The 14,052-nt window shown below is 44.7% G+C and overlaps 1 protein-coding gene across 1 annotated transcript in view; it reads right to left on the reverse strand.

Moving 5' to 3' along the window:
* LOC137265753 (uncharacterized) overlaps positions 1–13,709 on the reverse strand; it is a 34,634-nt gene extending 20,925 nt beyond the window's left edge. The window contains exon 1 of the mRNA XM_067801202.1: positions 13,652–13,709. The gene's annotated coding sequence lies outside the window, so the exon portion shown is untranslated. The remainder of the gene's footprint in view (positions 1–13,651) is intronic.
* Positions 13,710–14,052: the final 343 nt, after the last annotated feature.

The raw sequence follows: 14,052 nt of genomic DNA on the forward strand, positions 1-14,052 counted from the left end.
GCGGCGCCTTTATACTTACCAGTTATGTGGCAGTGATCTCTCACCGAATCACCGTTAAGTGGTGAGTCACACACGTGACAGTTAGTGCTACTAGTGTGAGCTAGCCTGTCGACTCGGGTCATACGCATGGGAGCGATTCTATACAATGCATTCCTAATAATTTTTTCTTCCTCCTGCAAACACTTTAGAAACCTTTCAGCCGCGTCATTGCCCCTATACACTACCGGAGCTTTCGTTTCCCCGTCACAACGGACGACAATGTATCCAAACCCACAGGCTTTATGCTCTTGTGTTTTGTGGGTAAAGCTACCACTGGGAACCTCGCCGGCGGCAGCCACCAAGGCTTCGAAGTCGGCGTATATGATATAAGGCACAGACATTTGGTTCTTGTGGTTACTGAATTTTAGGATATTATCACCTTCCTTAGGCATGTGGACTCGTATGGCCGTCTGCCCCACACCTTGACAATCCTCCCGGTGGGATTCTAATAAATCAGCTCATGTGAAGCCATGTAGGCATCGTTCACAGAAGTGGGTCTTTCCTCTGTGTGCCGATTGGTCATACAACAGCCTGCTAAAGTGTTTTATCCATGTGTAGTGATACTTGTCACCTCGCTGGATCATGAATATATTGATAACTTGGCGATCCTTCACCCAGCTGACCCTGTGTACTATTGTTGTGTTACCTTCGTGCCCAAAGATATTTATAGCCAGATTATTCTGTTTTTCTACTTTAGTGATCTGGGATATGGGGGTGGGTTCATCTATACCATCCCAGTTGAGCCCATCGTCTTGGGGATAGCTAGAAAGCCTATCTGAATTAGTGCCAGCTGGAAATAAGGCTGACCTGATAGCTAACCTCAGGCAATCGTTTCCTCTATTCTTAACGTTTACTATGGCATGTTTGTTCCTATAGTAGGGGGGCAAGGCTAGGTATGACCCGCCTCTGAATGGCACGTAGTTAGCTATGTCTAGATAGACATTATCGATTTTATCTACAGCCCACCCGGACCCCAAGTGTGTGTAGCGTTCTAGGTATTCTCGTATCTGCTGAAAACTGGTATCGATTGATGTGTCAATGGTCTCTGTATGTGTGACGACCTCTTGTTTACCTCGGAAGTAAGGCTGAACATACTCAGTGAGGTCCCCAACCTGCTTATCGAGCGACATTTTCACTGTGATCTGAAACTTGATACTTCCTAGGTTATTTAGTTCCTGGTTGACCTTATCAGCTATCAGAGGCTTGATATCTGTAATGTCTATGTTTCTATCAACGTGCATGTGCCAACCTCTCAAATAGTTGCCTACAGCACGCTCAGTGCGCACGAACTGTAGGTCAATAGCTCTATTTTGTCGTAATAATTCTAAAAGCTGTGGTTTCCTCATACGGGAATACCCGCCTAAACCCAAATCGTGTGCCTCGGCTTTCAGTTGTTTTACAGTGGGACGTGCTACGGGGGTATGTGATAACAATTTGACTAACCCGGCTCTCCCCAGTTTTGAATAACCCGTGTATCCAAGCTGTTTTGCTTGAGCTTTTAATTGTTTTACCGTAGGGGCTTCTAAACCTAGTAATCTCAACAATGCTGACTTCCGCATTCGAGAATACCCGATCACACCTCTCTGTTTTGCGACCCGCTTAAGCTCGCGTACAGTAGTCATAGTGTTTACACCTAACATAACCAATGTCTAATTGGTCCACACAAAAAAAAATATTTCAATCCAGTATTCCTTGAAGCAGACGTTTATGAAAGAGACCAAACTCGGGTAGTCGGGTCCAATTCTAGTAATTCTGTCAAATCGTCCCACGTACCTGGTAAAATATATAGTGTGGCTGTTTCAATCCACTACTCGCACTGTTGGACATAGTATTCCTTGAAGTTGTGTATGTATTCCCTTATACTTGAAAAACGTTCTATTTGGAATTGAGTCGCGATATCCTGCTCCCATTCGAAGGGGCGAGTATACTTAACACCCTCTTTAATCCATACCACGTCCAATATTACCTTAAATCTGAAGCTTCCCCATAAGGCCAGTTCATCTTTGAATATGTTTTTAACTAGAGATTCGATCTCAATTCCCACAGACATAGCTATACGTAGGTGTGTATAATCTCTAATTGGAGTCTATCTTGAGCAGTCGCCTACGTTCTTTTATGTAGCCCTTTTTATTCTCGTAGATGAGTTGATGTCTGACTACGTTCACTCCGTGAGCTTTACATAGACAGTAGTGCCCTTTAACCCCGATACCACACACAGAACACGTGTAGTTAGGACTTCCCATATGGAAACAACAGAACCTAGTCCTGCATTTCCTACCACAGACCTCGGTCTTCCCCATAAGTATGTATTCACATTGGTATGGAGCGGGTCTCATGTTTACTTATATGGGTATTTTAATTTAATTGCTTTGCAACCAACGCAGTAGCTGCTATACCCAACACTATGAAGCCCAGTTCACGATTCATTTGTCCCTTGGATGGTGTGTAGTACTGAGCGAGTGTGGGTTTATTGAGCGGTTCCAATCGTTTACCAGTTAGTAGGTAGTATTCTTTCATTGCTTCATCGACATCGTTGAATGTTTGAACGGCATGGTTTTCACGCTGGAGTTGTTCGTTAATAAAATCGATCCTCTGGAGGCGTTTTTTAGCGTACTCGGCCTGTGCCTTTTGTAATTTCTCAGTAGCGAGATCGTGCCGCTTCCTTTCTTCCTGTATTTCAGCCGCGTGGTCATCTCGTAGTTTCGAGAAGAGGAAATTACTCCCGGAAAATGCCAGGGCATTCACTAACGCCCCACCGACCATCATAGCTATCGTGGCCATCCTATATTTATTTCATTATATTTTCAGGTATTATCCCTTGTTTTACTAGGATGTCTTTTGTAGCCATCGCCATACCAAGGTTCATTATGAGCATACCCATATCCTGCAGGTTGAAATCTAGCTTGATAGTTGGTTGTTTAAGCACCATTTTAGTCAACCGAGCGTACCCTACGGCTAGACTGGCGACCACTGTGGCGTGGTATGCGTCGTTGACGAACGTTTTCCCCTCAGACATTATGTATATGATATAAAAATATTAAAATTATAACATGATATGCGGGTCGACAGTGGGGGTTACCTCACTGTTGGGGGGTACCACCTCACTGTTGGGGGGTACTCCCACGTATAACCATGTTATAACCACGGCAGCACCTACAGCCAACAACAGTCGGGGGTTGATAATTTTATGTTGGTTACACCACCGTTTTTTACCGGCAGCTACTCTCTTAGGATTCTTCTGCCTGGTTACTGTTTCCCTGGTCTCCACCGTCACCTCGGGAGGGGTTTCCCTCACTGTGGGGGGTACCCCCACCGTCACCTCGGGAGCAGCATCCATCTATACTATTATTATTATTTTTTCTCTCAAATTGACAATGCTTTGCCGTGATAATCGCCGCCGTCACTGGAGCCAACAACATGCCATATTTGTGGTACAGCTCGCAGCTGATAGAGCTCACGGCGTGTTCGATAAAAGGGTCTTTCTCGAGGTCTTCCCACAGGTAAAGTCGGCGCTTTGGTGGAATGGGAAGGAAGTATGACACAATACCAGTGTATATCTGGGTCATAGCCGATCCTATTGTCTTTGTCATTTCTGCTCCGAGCCGGGACTCGTATCTAGCGTACAGCTTATCGATTTCTTCGGCTGACATTTTGTGAATTTTATCCGGAGTGTAGTCTCCAAAGTAATGTTTGGCTTTGCCGCCAACAGCCAACGCCACCAGTTTCTCTCGCTTGTCATCATCCACTACCCCAGGTACCAACAATTGTTCGAGCAATTCCTCACACTCCATCTTATAATATAACAAGTAAGATTTAGTTTTAACTATATAATACCCGATGCAGACAAAACACAGAGAAATGAAGGTTAAGTTGCACACGACAAACACTTCAAATATCATAGCTATACTTAGCATTTGCTTAGCTTTAGCTTAGCTTTGCTTAGCTTTGCTTAGCTTTAGCACACCCTATATGCTACTGGTTGGTCGGTCTTGAGCACGAGCTTAGTGTGTTTAGTTTCAGCGAGCTGTTTCTTCACCCGTTCCCGTTCTAATTTGCTCATCACATCGTTCTCTCTCAAACACTCCTCGAACGAATCCCTGTCCTTGCAGTGAAATAAGGCCACCCATCTCGTCTGCTCCCTGAGGTCTTTCAACACCGAGTTGAACTTCTGCGTTAGCACCCAGACGCTGTGATTTGCATGCCGGCCGGAGAAGGCCAGGTACGATAGCATGTCTCTCTTTTTTGTTATCTCGCGATTAGCGCTGCAGTCGTCCAGTATGAACAGCGTCGGTTCCCCTTTAAATTTCTCGTGAAGAGCTTTCAACCAGTCCTGCAGGCGTGTTCCAGGGTCGATTTTGTGTACGTCCGGGTCCGTCATCACCCAAGGTCGCGCGTACGTTTTATTCATGCTCAGAGTAGGGCACATGATAACGATGTTATCGAACACATCCTTGTAGTAACCCTCCAACATATCCAAGACGAAAACGGTCTTCCCACATCCAGTCTGCCCGCACACTATGGCGCAGTGTGGGTCAGTGGGGAGGTGGAGGTCAGTAGATGGCTTGCACGAATCTCCCATTGTCTATATTAAGTTGCGCGTCCATAATAACGTACAGATATAATTTCAACTTACCAGCGGGTTGAGCCTTCTTAGTAATCTGGATGGTTATCCCTTCGCTGCCGTTATCTATACGACGCCCGCTACCGTGCAGTTTATCATCATCCGTGGATCGCATGTCCAACCATAGGGCGTACTTGGTGGTCAGGTATTCACCGATCTGCATGGAGCCGAGGTCCAGGTCCTTTGTTATGTAATCCCCCACTGGTAGCTTTTTTATCTCATCCCACTGCTGGTGTGGTCTCATACCATGACTGAACAGCTGGTTGGGCACGCCCTCGATGGTCACTTCCACCTTTTCAATCTCGGGGTTGAAAAACTTCTCGCTGTCCCTCCGGAATGGCTCGTAATCCTCCACGGGGACGACCAGGATACCTTTCATCGATCGCGCCGGCACGTTCAGGTTGATATTCCACACAGTGTCGCTCTTATTTCGCACGACTGATCTATGCCTCAGTACGCGATCGTACAGGATAGCCATCTTCCCAGAGTACTGGCTTCGAACCTGCCTGGCCAGCTCCGGGCTAGTGACCATGTCGAACTCCAGAGAGATGTTGTCTATGGCATAACTGGCCTCATCACTGTTCGGCGTACGCACTACTTTGCTATAGTCGTTAAACGTGAGCTCGTATTCGAGCCTATCACCCAGCGCGGCCTGGTAAAACGGCGCGTGTCCCGTGACAACTCGAAGTCGAGCGGCACGCAGAATCGATTCCCGTATGCTCGAGCGATGGCCTTTTCACCGTCCGATAGCTTGTCTAGCTGGTCTGGCGTGAAGGCATACCCTATGCGTGACCGGGTTGATTTGCTGATGCCCTGGTACACATCATTGACTCGTTCTCCTTCGCTTTTCCAGAGATCCCCGTAGCAGTGAAACACGTCGCTGTCGTCGATGCTCAGCACCTCGTTACCGCTGATCTTGACGGTCGTTTTCTTGATGATAGCTCGACCCACGTTCCGCACTAGCTCGCGTTTGTCATTGTCGGAGGTCAACGTGATATTGAACGCCAGTCGAACAGTGCCTGGTACAATGAGGTCATTCTCACCAAGGTTTGGAAATCTAACCAGCAGAGTTTGCGTCTGGTCTATCTTGCTGGGATTGTTGGTGATGGTCACCGACTGGCGCACGGCTCTGGCTCCTAATGGCTCTCTCAATCTTCTGAAAGGATCTAATTTTCTGCCGTACATTGTTATATATAAATGAAATATATTTTTAGTACTAAATAATGGCTGAAGACATACCTATGGATGATATACGGGGCGATAGTGCCCAGGCATTCGATGATGACCAGGAGACCTCATTCTCGCTAGGTGGCACACTCATGAAGGGCGCCGTCGACGATTATTACAACGCAATTGAAAATTAATCCAAACTCAAGCCGTTGGGAAGGGACTATTCCAAGTTTACCTTCGATAGCAATGGCACGCTGCGTTTGAAGGCTCACCCGGAGATCGATCTCGTGAAGAAACGCACGAGAGAACCGCTTGCTTTATCAACACTGGGCAGTCGACATGGGAGTGACTTGATCCACGATGAACTAGGTTTCATAGAGTACGGTGGCGCGCGACCTAAGCTTCCTCCGAAGGTCCGTCAAGGTCTGCAAGACATCAGGGACGCCACATCAGATCAAAACATGACTTATGATATTAATAACTTGTTGGTCGACTACGAGAACGAGCCCTTCCCGGGGCTCGAATTTACCGTTCGGGAACTGCGGGGGTTGGACCGGTTGATGCAAACCCTTCATGGACAGCTCTGGAAAAGCACGGCCAAAGTGAGTGAGATAGACGGCCACATCGACTATGAAAAGGGCAAACTCGGTGAAACTGAGGACGAGTCTATGAAAGCCACCATCGAGGAACGAATACGTAATTTGGAAGAGGAAAAGAAGGTCTGGCTGGAGACAGCATCCTCCTTCAAAGAAAAGCTTCGATCCCAGGTCAGCCGTATACGGGAAACCATCAATCAAGTCCTCCACCGAGACACCACGTTAGCAGACAGGATTCGGATATTGTTCCGGGAGCAAGGGATCACCATCGCCAGCATTCTGACTGCATTGGGTTTCATCATATCAACCCTGGTGGTGTCACTGACAGGGGGTACTGTGGGAGTTCCCCCCACACCTGCCGGCGGCGGTGGGGGTGTTAAAGACTGGATAAAAAAACTCGGGGAAGGCCTAGCTAAACTGGCTGGTAAAGCCGCCGAAGCCCTTCCCGGCATCCTGGGTAGCATCGTCTCGTGGTTGTTGGGCGCTCTGGCTAAAACTGCCACGTGGCTCAGTCAAAACCTGTGGGCAGCCATCGTCGCCGTGGCGGGTCTGGTGTACGTAGCGGCTAAGAAATTTTTAACCAAATAAGCCCCAAAGCTACCCCCCCAACCACCAGGGCCGTTTTACTATCGATGTGCTGCTGATTGGAGGCCTGAATATGGGGGGGCCACCTCCTGTGGTGTTGGTTGAACTTTAGACTCAGGGGGCGGCGCCACTATACCCGTTTCACGTGGTGGGATGTGTGGGATATAGGGGGTGTTAATATCGGGGTTGATACCCAACTTTTGATCCGCCGTGGCTATGACTATTTTGTTGTTATAACCCACCACTTTTTTTACTCTCAGTTCCATATCACTCGGAGCCATGTACAGCCCCACGCCGAACACGTAATTGACTTTCGATCTGGCGTATTCTAACACGTTTTGGTAACGGGCGATGGCCCGCGGGAGATCAACTGGAGAATTGATAGCATCCTCAACGTTGGCAACGAACTGTTTCTGAGCGTCGTAAGCAGTTCCCTTACCGAGGATGTTGGAACGCGTCATCGACTGCGCACCCAACAGCGCCCACACGTACGTTCGAATCGAGTCATTCAAGCGTATTGTACCAGCACGAGTGAATTCTTTCGATGTTTTTGAGATCATTTTAGTCCAGGCTGTGGCTGCATCAGGATTGGTTTGCTTTATGTAGCTGACATGGATCTGTTCATTCGTTGTGGGGCCTGTAAATGTATGACGGTGTGGGTTGTATGTACCATCTGCAGAACCGGCTATATATGTTCCGGACCTGTAGAAGTACACGTAAACTATACCGAGACCATGGTTCACACCAGGAAGGCGAAAGTCTTTATTCGTTGGAATCTCAAACTCCCCACAAACACGTTCATAAGCGCGTTTATCATAGGGGTTATTCGTCATACTCCACGCTTTATCTTGGGGAAGAGGAGCACTTATTTCCTTCAATATTCGTCTCGTTTGATAATAAATATGAAACAAAATGACTGCCTTACTCAGTTCGTCTATACCGTAGTCTAGTGTCACACCCGACCCTGTCGTCGGACACCACACAGCAAAGTTGAGTTGGTTCTGCCAAAACTGCATTGGGTTTTGATTCCAGTTTACCACCGCCTGCGCGTTATTAACGGTCACGATATAGTTTTCAAAGATATTAATAAAGGTTGTTTTAAATCCCGTACTATCTACCACCACGATTTTCAAGTGTGCTAAGTCCATATTATAATATATAATTTATATATTATAATATGTACATAACACTTCCAGGAATAACGAGCGGTGAGGCCGTTCAGCTGACGCACGCGATCGATAACACGTCAGGCCAAATCGAAGTCGCACTCTGCGATATCACCTACCTACCGCAATGGACTAACATCAACGCCAGCAACAATAAGCTGTTCGTCAGTGGAACTCGCAGTCAGATAACTGACGGCTACTACAGCGTGTGCTCTCTAAACGACGAGGTCTTCAAACCCCTGGGAGCCGAACTCAACATGAACGACTCAAACGGTACAGTGGTGTTAATCAACAACGGAAGAAACCCCTTGAGGCTCGGCCGACCATTAGCGAGGATACTCGGTATATCTCCTGACGAAATAAAACCAACAACAACCGTCACAGGCACGAAGTTACCCGATCTAGTACCGTACCGAGAGCTGTACATTCATCTCGGTCAGGTGAGCACAACGTACAACATTCAAGGAGGTCACCCTTCCACTATACTGAGAGCAGTGCCGGTGAAAACTGAGAAATACAACGATGGTAGAACCGAGTCGTTTTCACCACGGCAGTATAAGAGATTAACCCAGGGCAACATACCTGAGCTGATAATATCGGTGTTAGATATAAATCATAATCCTGTAAATATAGGATACCTCAGCTTAACGCTTCACGTAAAATGACCAGCGCACAAGGGCCCGGAGTGAAAAAATGCGTCAATATCGGGATCTCCGACCTCGGAGACACGCGCGGTTTCGACGCTCCCGGAGTAGATGGTAAATCGTACGCCTTGCAACTGAAAAACAACATTTACAAACGCGTTGAAGTCACCTCCGGTGGAACCCTAAGTGATATAGTAGATACCACAAGAGCAACAGTCAACACTAAGTACGCCCTTGTCAACACCGGTAATAACTGGATAATATACCCATCGTTCGGGTGTAAACTGTTCGACTTAGACGATGTTGAGAGCACTACCGTCGCCCGAAACAAGCCATATATGCTCGTCTTCACCGAAGATGACAAGTGGGTGTTGTTACCCGATAACGACGACTGGTTTCTCAATATTAGGCTCGGCTCCCACTACGTATTCACGGATAACAAAGACAACCACCTAAACAAAGTCGTGAACAATGGAACCCTGCTCGTGGCTTACGTCCCAACTCAGAGACGTAGCGTAGTCGTCAGCCCACTCGACACTATGGCAGCCCACATGCTATCGAGTAAACCGACCATACAAAATGTGACATTGCAGTTGGTGTCTGAATTCGAAGGCGTGGTCAGTATACTAGAGAGTCTACCGGCAAACTCAACACTGATCATCAAAGTCTACCTAGGGGAACCATCGGGGAATGATGTCGAGATCGTGAAGGGGATCAAACTCGGGTGGGGGAAACGACACCAGTATCAAGTTTGCAACGTTTACGTGCGGGTGGGTGTCGGCTCCAACACCAGTCTGCAGGGGGTCAACGTGATCGTGGAAAACAAGATATCACTAACCAAGATCTTCCTGCCTGACAACATACACTTCATGGGTATGAAGTTCACCCCTGAATTATTATCAGAAAACCAGTTGGAAATTATATCGTAATAGTATAATAATGACCAGTCATCGTCCCAACACTACGCTTAACGACCTAGGAGATACGGAGGGATTCGATCAGCCTGGTGAGGAAGACACCTTATATATCCTGCACTTCAAAGACAACGTGTACAGACGGGTGTCGTTATCAGATTTAAAAGAGCCCAAATGGCTGATCAACTTAACACTCGCCTCACCTTATATCACAATAGACGCAGATACGTGGTATATCACTAAGATTAGGAACAACGGTATCTGGTTCGGGGATTTCATTCCGGATGAATTAGTACCCACGAAAACTACTGATACCGAAAAAAATAGGTTAAAGTCTGGAGCAAAAAATAAATTAACATTTAGCAATAATCCTTATGGCAAAGATCTTGTTGGTAGAATATTCTCCCCTTTCACACTCATCATAGAAGTCTTCTTTTATTTAGACAATGAAAACACCTCAAGAGTACACCAATTTTTACCTGGGGTGTCAATACACTGGTATGAAGAACACCTAGACCAATATTGTCGTATTGTTATACAACAGGATACCACGGGTCCTATAAACCGCTTAATAAGCCTCAGTGGGGTTTTTATTACAACAGGAAAGTCTATTAGCCTCTCACCTATTACCCTGACTAGTAGTCTAGAACTTGTAGACTTCATTGATAGACTATTAACTGAAACCCAATTAAAATATCTTTCAAAATATATATTATAGGATGGGCCTGTACCCAGTCGTAGAGGAAGTAGCAAAGACGCTGGAAACCGTAGATGGGTTCCGCTTGAGGCAGTTATGTGATGTGAAACGCCAACTAGAACAAGACCGTGACACGCGGAAAGCACTATATAAAAAGTACCATAGAGCTTTCAATATCGTGGACGGGGCTGACACTACCCTTATGGCAACCAGCATAGGACTAGGGGCGGCAGGTGTTGGGGTGTTAGCTACCATCGTGGCTGCACCTATAGTGCTAGGTATTGAAATAACGGCTGGGATAGCAGGGGGGTTAGGGTTGGCGCTTAAGTTGGTATCACGCAGACTGCATCGTAAGGCATTGAAACATGACGAGATCAGGGTTCTGGCTGAAGCAAAGCTGAACACAGTGAGTGAGCGTATTTCCACGGCACTCTCTGACAGCAAGATCTCAGAAGAGGAGTTTCGTTCAATCCTCTCTGAACTCACAAAATATAACGGAATGAAACAAGATATTCGATCCAAGTCTCGTAAGTCTGCTATCAGCGAGGATGAGAAAAAAAAGTACATAGAACAGGGGATACAAAAAGCCCAGGCGGTTCATCGAGGTAAAACAGGCAGTATTAGATAATCCCGGTGGCACAGTATTACCACCAATTTTTATAGTAGGGGTAATAGTAGCAAGAGCTAAGGGCCCCACCAAAGCCTTAGTTAGTAAATAAGGCGTTGTAGAGACTTTTTTTTAAAGTGATCCAGAACCCCCATTCCCTATACTACTCATCCAAATAAGTCTTAAGGTCAGCAAGAACACTCTGCTTGAAATCTTCCATCAACACTAACTCTCTCAAACTATGAAAATCTGTGACCTCCTTAGACCCCCACCACCTATCAAACAATGTTTCCTTTTCTCCAGCAAACTCTACAAAAGTCTCATTGTCCCTTTTGTGAGCATGTTTGAATTTTTGACGATAAGCCTCAGGCACTAACTCATAAGCTTTCTAAAGTGTACTCTTGACAAGATCATAATCTGAGCTTTGCTGTACTGACAAAGCTGAATAAGCATCCTGAGCTTTACCCTTCAAAACAGTTTGCAATAACATAGTCCATGACTCTCTAGGCCACTTGAGATTTTCAGCAACTTTCTCAAAATGTAGAAAATATTTGTCTACTTCTTTCTCATTAAAAGGAGGTACAAGCCTAGCATGCCTTGCAATATCAAATGAGGAAGAATCTAAGGACTGATGACTGATGAAGTTTTTTCAGCTTAATTTCTCTGTCAATTGCCAATTTTTTTTCAGTTCTATTTCTCTTGCTATTTCTTTCTCCATCTCAAACTTTTTCAATTCCCTTTCTCCTTTTTCTCTCTCTTTTTCTTTTTCCATTTCCATCCCTTTTAGTTCTATTTCTAATTTTTTTTTCATTTCCAACTGGTCTGAACCTTCCTCTTGCACCATTTCCAAAATATCATCTTCAAAAATTCCCTCATCAATATAATGATTCAACACAATTTGTTTTCAAAATCTGAAATTTCCTCATAGCAGGTTTGGCATCAAGTTTGACATGTGAAGAAATTTGCAATAAATCTGACTTCCTCAACTAATTGTCTCAGACTCAGGGGACAATACAAACTTCTCAAGTTCAAACACCATTTTGCTGGTTCAACAATTAATCCGTTGCAAAATTGCAGAAATTTGGAATATATTTCACAAAAGGTCTCAAATGTCAAATGAATTCTATCCCGGACGAGCCCCCAATTTTGTTACGGTTAATTGTTTATCGTGACAGCAATGTAAGAAATCCCTGTGTGAACCAGCAAAACAGAACAAAGACAAGTCATAAACGTTCAAAATTCTGTTATTATGCAATGAGAATAAGGTACACAAAGTCACAAGTCAATATAACAATGCAGATTTCAGGTACAAGTCAAGAGGGACAAAATCTAAGTCAATGGGTCACAAAATACAATATAGCAAACTCACCAAAGTCTTGGTGTGATAGAGGATAGAGAATCAACTACGCCAGAATGTCAACACAGCAATCGGTGCGACAGCAGATAATGTAGATTCAGGCGTTGACGGGATTTCAAGTGTTGGCAGTAACTCCAGCAAATATAAATGAATGTCAGTGTGAGTGTCGCCCTCAACACGGCAACCAGCCTTTTTATATATTTCTACAGTCATTCCCGAAAGTTCGGGCACACACGACTATCATCAGTACTGTAGAATGCACTCGAATAAGTCTCCCGGAAGTAGACACATAGCAAATTAGGAGCAGATAAATTCCGGAAAACCAGAATGCTAAAAGTGTTGACCAGCTATTAAAACAAAATGTGACCCATCATAATTAAATGTTCAAAACACTAAATACTGTGACCCAATACTAATTATTACTTCCTTAATAACAAAATATAGAAACAAATACACACTCGTTATATCATGCTATTTCAATTTTACGGCAGTATTCATGCTATTTCAATTTTACGGCAGTATTCATGCCATTTCAATTTTAGGGAAGTATTCATTATAGGGTAAGATTGTGAAAAAGTGCTGACAGCTGAAGGGATGGTGTAAATCATGGTTGGGTCCATATGGGTAGCAAACGGAATGTAAAATCCTGTGGTCCCTGGTGTAGTGATCTTCCTTCAATTGTTGGCGATCTATAACGCGTGTTTTAAATTGTATTGTCATCCTGAAATGCGATGTTTTAGTTTTATATGCTAGTTTTGTATTCATATCTGTGATTTTCTAGTACTTACTGTCCATTTACTGTTTTTATGTTTATTGTACAACTTTTACTCGTCACAACATAGCTGTGATATTGCCGATGTGAGATTAACCTTACCTCATAGGTCAGATTACTCAGATTACGAATAGGTCACAACCGTCGTCCTTGTACATTTCTACTTTCTGTTTCAAACACCTCCCCGTTTTAAGCAATTTCAGCTTAAAACTATAACTACCAAACATAAATGTTACGTTTATGCTGAGCTATGATCGCCAAACATGAAAATAAACATTTACTGCATGATAGAGACCGATACTGGCATCAGTGTGAGATATATGTGACACATAAACTATGAACTACAGAGGTTATCAATGCCACATATGTCAACAACAAATCCTGATGTAATCCTGAATGAAAAGCCCTCTGCTGTATGCCAGACACTTGTGTATTATAACTTACTATGACATGATATGCTAATGCAATCATTTCAACACTTACCAGAGAAGTATAGACACACCTTGCAGAACAACAGAGCCTCCACCTGAGTACCGTCGTGTCACGTGATGTCTATTCACCGCCGTCGATTGGATAAGGTGTGAAAGGTAAAGATTACGGGTGAATAAACACCGTGGGTTTCCTAGTCGTTTACCGTAATAGGTAAAAGCCAAGGTAAGACAAGACAAGACAATTTTACATCAGTGATTTTTGCGCGACATGTAAGAGAAATAGAATATCCACAATCGTGATCTGGAAAATAATATTACAGCACGTGAAAATAAAAAAAATGCATTAGAAATTAGTTTCGATGGGTCACATTTGGAAAATATGCTTGCTTGAGCTGATGGAGTATTACTGGAGCTGATGCAATATTGCTAGAGGTGATGGAATAGTGCTGGGGC

Source organism: Haliotis asinina, chromosome 15 (genome assembly GCF_037392515.1).
Source record: "Haliotis asinina isolate JCU_RB_2024 chromosome 15, JCU_Hal_asi_v2, whole genome shotgun sequence".
Classification (NCBI taxonomy): Eukaryota; Metazoa; Mollusca; class Gastropoda; order Lepetellida; family Haliotidae; genus Haliotis; species Haliotis asinina.